Genomic DNA, 6,802 nt, shown 5'->3' with positions numbered 1-6,802 from the left:
TCAGGAGATTTGCAGGTTAGAGTATCAATATTCACACTTGAGATTGGCTGCATCTCTTTCTGGGCTAAGTCCACAGTAGAGATGTAGATTGGGTTAATGTACTTATCGTGTACTTTCCCTGAGATTACCAGCAGAATGCCGTAAGAAGCTGTGAGCTCTTGCGAAGGGCATTAGCTCCGACCGAGCTGCAGACAGGTATCCGTCTCGTGGAGCTCGTCGACTGAATGTAAGAATCTAATGTAATAATCAGTCTGGTTATTAGTAGGGTAGTGCCTAGAACTGTCACCTTGGTCTCAAGTCTCTGCTCCTGTCATAGTACCTCTATGCAAGGTAATCATCTGGATTTGCTCTGCTACAGAATTACTCAGGCGCACACACACACCTTCTGAACCGCTTGTCCTATACGGGGTCACAGGAAACCAGAGCCTACCCAGCAACTCAGGGCGTAAGGCCGGAGAGGGAGGGGACACACCCAGGACGGGACGCCAGTCCGTCGCAAGGCACCCCAAGCGGGACTCGAACCCCAGACCCTCCAGAAAGGAGGACCTGGTCCAACCCACTGCGTACCCAGGCATATACATGGCTAAATACTTGTATGTAGTGTGGTTTACAACATTAACTTTGTAAGTTGTTGTGGACACAGGCTTAAATAAAAAACATTTTGCGTTAGGGATTTAGGCAGTGGCAAATAAATATAAATATAAATGTAAGACTGTGAACGGTAACACAGTACTCTACACTGCACTGTGCTGCCTTTCAGTCTTACATTTATTCACTTCGCGGACGATTTTGTCCAAGGAGACGTACATGTCGGTGGAAAAAAAAGCCAATCGGTGTCTTGTAATGTATGCTACTATTGATTAACTGTGTTGACGTGTATAGCGTGAGTCAAATTTCTCTGAATGTATTATTACCTGTTATTATCTTACCTTCACATTTTGTTGTACTCCGATGATTAGCTGACCTTTAACCTTAAAGAGAACTATCTGTGACGGTGTGTCTTGTGACCAGCAGGTGTTTCAGACAAGCATGCATGAAACAGCTGCAATAATTGTAGATGATTACACAGATCCAGCATTTCTGCAGCGCGGTAACACAAAAAAGAAAACATATCCGCGTAGACCAACTAAAGCCCTACGCTGGGATGAAGGTTTAACAGCTCAGACAGCCCGTGTGACAACTGACTGTCACTGCTACACTTGCCTTGTTGTTTGTTTGCAGTAACTCAATAAGCACACGACAGGCCCAGATCCTTTTGTCTGAATGGTTACCAGGTTGTGGTTGCGTTTACGACTCCCTTCAAATCTCTTATGTCAATGAGTCCTGCCAGCAATACAAAGTCCCCTTGTAGCCACCCACCAACCTTCTGTGTCCTCACAGATCCATTCTGCGTTCTACAGGCCCTCACTGCTGGCTGCTAGTTAATTCATCACCTCCATTACCCCACTGTGTTATTTTGCTTGATTTCATCTCTGATGCATTATTAGTGGAAGGTGTTGCTCAGAACAACTAAATCTACAGAACTGTATCATTGTATCAGCTAGAGCATTATAAACTTCATTTTATATAGCATCTTTTTGTGCAATTTCGCAAAGCCCTTTATGGTAAAATGAGACTAAACCCAAATGCCCTCCGTACTCTCAGTGAATGAACTGTCCTTTATATGTGACAAAATACTGGTGTAGAGAAATTACTTAAAACTGATAACCCAGCAATTTCAAGTAAAATCTGTTTTGTGCAAAAATGTATGCATAGATTTTGAAATGGTTGATTAACAGTAAATATTTCTGGATAGACTGAATTTGCTTAGCAGACAGCTGTCAAAAGTAACTTTAATAGCTTTCTGTTTTATATTCTTTCCGTTTTATATTTGTTCAGTTCAGAGTTTTTACGGAAGCAGCTGTAATCCTTTTCTGAAGGGTGGTGCAGGAGAAAGACAAAGCCTGGGACTTGATCTGGGGACCTTCTGGTCATAAATCCAGGTGTATGTGGCCCTACAGTCACAGAGAGATGCACGTCTGTATTAAAGGAAATTCAGTGGAGTAGGACAGGGTTTTTTCCACAGGGCCTCTGAAAATCCCACTGGCATTCTCAGGATTGTATCTGTCTTTACAGAAAACTTTAAAACTATTTTTTTGCAAGATATAGATTACAGTGTTTTTATTCATGAAAAATGATGAATGCAAGAATTAAATATATATTATCTGAGTTCATAGAAAGCACATGTTTTTGCACGATAAACAGTGTAATGTACTTTTTCATCCTGTTGCTTCGTTGCATAATGACAATACTGTCTATTCATCCCACAGTAAGTGGAATTCCTGGAAAGGCTGCCTTCTCTATCCGGACAGCACTCGGGGTCTGGCGGGGTTTCTCTCTCACACACACACACACACACACACACACACACACACACACACACACACACACACACACACACACACACACACGGAGACAATTTATCATGGGGTGGGTAGAAAAGCACATGAATTCTTCTCTTAACTTTCATCATGTAACAGCAGACAGCAGGAAACCCATGAGTCTGTTCTGCAATTCGGTACTGGGATCGTTTGTGTTGTTGCCAGCAGGAGTTGAATGTTAATATCTATTGTATTTGTTAAGAAGATGTTAAAAGTTTGTGTTTAATATATTGAGAGTGATGGCAGGCATTATATCAATAATAAGGAAATGAATGATTATTATCATTTTTATAAAGAAATGGAAGATTGTAAGCTGACCTTGATTGTCTTTTTAAAAAATCCAGTCCACTCTATTATGTAATGTGGATGTAATATGGATATTTCTGACATTAAATTATCAACGATTTAAAGAGCAGACATAATTTGCAGCTCGGTAGTCCTAAGATCTTCTAAGAAAGTGACCTAGGGGAGGGCATGTTTTAAAGCATACAAATCAGATAAAGTGCTTGTTTCATTTTCTGTTTTACTGTGAATGCACACTAGTGCTAATATAGGACTATGACTTGTCCTTGTTGTCTCATTGTCTGTGGTGTGCCAACACCCTGGCTGGTTTAATCTTTAGCCAGCCAGAGCTATCATTCTCTGGGTTATTGTAAGTGCCGCTGTGCCTCTCCTATTTTAACAATTTCTCCACTGCATGTCGGCTTGCACTGCCATGCCCCGTAAATGGCTGGGGACTGACTTTTGTCCCGCTTACAAGGATCTTACCAGATCCAGAGAGAGCTAGAACCAGAGACCCAGGGTTAGGCTTCCCTGAGATTTACCTAGATAAACGCATTGATTATAGTTACTGCGTTTTTCACCAGAAGAGGCTTTAGGTCTTCATAGCGCCCCCTATTGGAAAAAGAAGTGTACCTACACAGTACAGTACTGCACTGATGTGCTGAGCATTGAAACTGTACTAGGGACTTTCTAAATTAAGTATAGATTTATCAGTGCATTTATAATGCAAGTTCTAGCTGTCAATCACACAAATTGCTTAAAATCTGGAATTTAATGGGAATTTCAAAATCTCAAAATCCTATAACCAGCTGAAATACTGGCTTAAATGCAGCAGTTACTGATGTGCACTAAAGGAGGTTGCACTTATTACTAAGGGTTCAAACACTTTTTCCGTCACTGGCCTTGATTATTTAAATATGTTCAATAAAGATATGACAATGTAAAATGTCCCATATGTTTATTAAGCAAAACTGTATATTACTGATCAGATCATACCGAGGGAGTCATATATGAAGAAATAATAATAATTCTGAGGGGTTCACAGACTTTTTCTCACAACTGTTTATTTTCAAAGGTATGCCATCTAAATCAACACACTAACATTGTAAAGTATTTCTTTCCTAAGTTGTAAGTGTTGTGAACCTGTAATGCATTTATTTTACGCTCACAAATCCAGCTGCACACTGATAAGTACATGAGGCTTTTTCAAAACATGCTCTGCAGTTTTAATCACAGCAAAATGATTACATGTCTTCTTATATTATTTGCGGTGTTTTGATGGCACTCCTTAACAGATGTCGACATCTAAGTGTTGAAACCAATATAGTGAAAAATATTAACTGGAAAAAAATACTTTCATAAGATATAATACAACTCAGGTGAATGAATCTGCAGTGCATGAATGAATGAATATGTAAAATAATAAATTCATACCTCGTGAAAGCTAGAAACCAGGAATTTTTTAGGTCTCATTGCTGGCCAGGTAAATTATGTATATCAAAACACATGGCACTTGCTGTTTATATGTTTGGCCCACTGTTATAAAATATACTGCATGCGCTTTGTTTTATACATAACACTCCACAAACTCCTTCTCTGAGCTCCTGGCTCCTTTATCACTCTCGCATTTAGTTTCTTCCTCCACAGTGGATGACCTGCAATTTAAAGCTTGTACGTGAGAAAACACAAGTCAGTGAGAGATTCTGACAGCCGAGGGCTGATTCTGCTGTCGTACTTAAGGCTGCCAGCTCCTGTACTACCACACCGTCCTATTTTACTACATTTAGGTATTGTATACTTGTAACTTAAGTGACCTATATAAGGAAATAAAAATTATTTAAAAGACCGAAATCTGGCATTAGACCCAAGGGTCTTGTCCTAGATCTTGTACCTGGGGAAATATTGTCACAAATGTGTGTCATTATGAATGTGTAAATTGAGATGAAAGCAACAAATGCAGCACAGCATAATTCATCGTTCCATCTCTTTTGTTACCATAAATCAAGAATAATTTCTAAAGACACACACGTGTGTGTGAAATTTATGAAGAAATGTGCAATTAATGGTGCTTTGCTACACCTGTTTCATTTTTACCCATTTCTTTGCAAATGCTCTTATATGCGTTCACTTAGAATCCATTTGGTGATTTAAACAAATAGTTCATTTGCTGAAATTAATATTAAAATTACAACAGATAAAGATACAGTGGTCACATTCTTTCAGACTAACTGTAAATCTAGTCAGGCTACTAAACTAAAAATTAAAGAGCGCAATTAAAGCACTAATTATTCACAAACAGACTTCAAAAAACTGTACCATATTAGATAACGTGGTGATGTGATCTGTGGAAGTCAGCTATAGGCTTTATTTTATAAATATTACAATTCCCCCTGGGGGGGGTGTGCAGTGGGTTTGACCGGGTCCTGCTCTCCGGTGGGTCTGGGGTTCGAGTCCCGCTTAGGGTGCCTTGCGACGGACTGGAATCCCGTTCTGGGTGTGTCCCCTCCCACCTTACGCCCTGTGTTGCCGGGTTAGGCTCCAGCTCCCCACAACCGCGCATGGGACAAGCGGCTTCAGATGATGTGTGTGTGTGTGAGACACAACAATGTGTAGTTTACACTCTGCAGCACGAAAGCACAAAAAATATCACATGACATTTTACATTCTTCACTGTCCGTTTCCTAACATGCCTTGACCACACTTTTGTTTCCCTTTTCCTCTTTACCACTGAGGTCAAGTGTGTCTGTCTGCTCTTCTCGTGTTTGTCATGGAACAGGGAGTAAAATTCTTGGTAAAGTCTGATAAATACATTTTCAATAAAATTATAAGGTCATTGCACATGGTTTCCATATTTGTTTTGTTTGATGCAGACTCTTTTTCTTTGATCTAAATCAATTAGTGTGATTAGGGTGTCAATTAGAGTTTTATTGCCAGCTTTTTACTCTCATTGTCCTGTCGTCGCACTGTGCCTGCTGGGAAACTGATCCTATAATTACTCAGCTTAGACTGACCTGCTCTTTGAATATATGGCAAGATTTAAAACACATTCAGCTTAGTACAGCAGTCTATTTCCTGATGTACTATGAAAATGTGTTTGTGCTGAATTTTGACAAAATTTACATGGCCATTTTCTGCTTAATATGCAGTATGTTCACATGCATTTAGACATTTCTGCAACTTAACTTGGGCAGCATGATTTTAGGCTTTTGTCAGCAAGTAGTTTTGAATCCAGCTCAGTTTGTGTGATGTCTGGGTTTGTGGTGGGTTTCCTCCCTCTGTCCAAACATATGAGTTTCACCAGGTGAACTGGTGACTCCAAATTGCCTGTGGTGTGTGAATGTATGTGGCTGCCCTGCTCAGCCTTGCACCCTGTGCTTCCAGGGTAGATTCTAGATTGGTTGCTTCTTACAGACAGCTGGTAGGGTAGTGGTTGGAGCTGCTGCCTTTGGATCCAAAAGTCACAGGTTTGATCCCCACCTCTTGCTCTAGTACCCTTGAACAAGGTACTTACCCTAAGTTTCTCCAGTAGAATCACCCAGCTGAATAAATGGGTCAATAACTGTAACCTTAACAAGTGTGTGCATAAGTGCTTTAAGAACTACAGGTATTTATAAATTAACACATCTGTATGTAGTCTACAGCTCAAGCACTTAATTTTACATAGTTAAAACCATGTGTTTATTCAGGTCAGTTAATCTATTACTCAGGTAGAAAACTACCTATATGCAGAACAGCATAGCACAGGGCCAACTGTGAAAATTAATTGATTATTGACTACCATTTAGCTGATGCCCTTGTCCTGGGAGACATACAGTATCAGCTTTTGAAAACAACAAGGTGCTTAGAATTATGTACACAAGTTTTTTTATTATTTTTTTTTACTAGAGCAGTTTATTAATATCACATTTGTGTTGCATTGCTGTTATTCATTGGACCCCCAACACCACTTTCAAAAACAATTCAGTGTTCCTGACCTTCTCGCTACCTGTTGCCAACAAGTGCTGTTACCAGTTGAGCAGGTTCTCTTTATTTTTATTTGTTACAGCACGCTTTTCAAGAGATTGCATAGGGTTGCTTAACAGGGGATTGTGCAAATAGCA

Source organism: Scleropages formosus, chromosome 17 (assembly GCF_900964775.1).
Source record: "Scleropages formosus chromosome 17, fSclFor1.1, whole genome shotgun sequence".
Lineage (NCBI taxonomy): Eukaryota > Metazoa > Chordata > Actinopteri > Osteoglossiformes > Osteoglossidae > Scleropages > Scleropages formosus.
The sequence above is the reverse complement of the archived record's forward strand: the minus strand, read 5'-3'. Positions refer to the sequence as shown.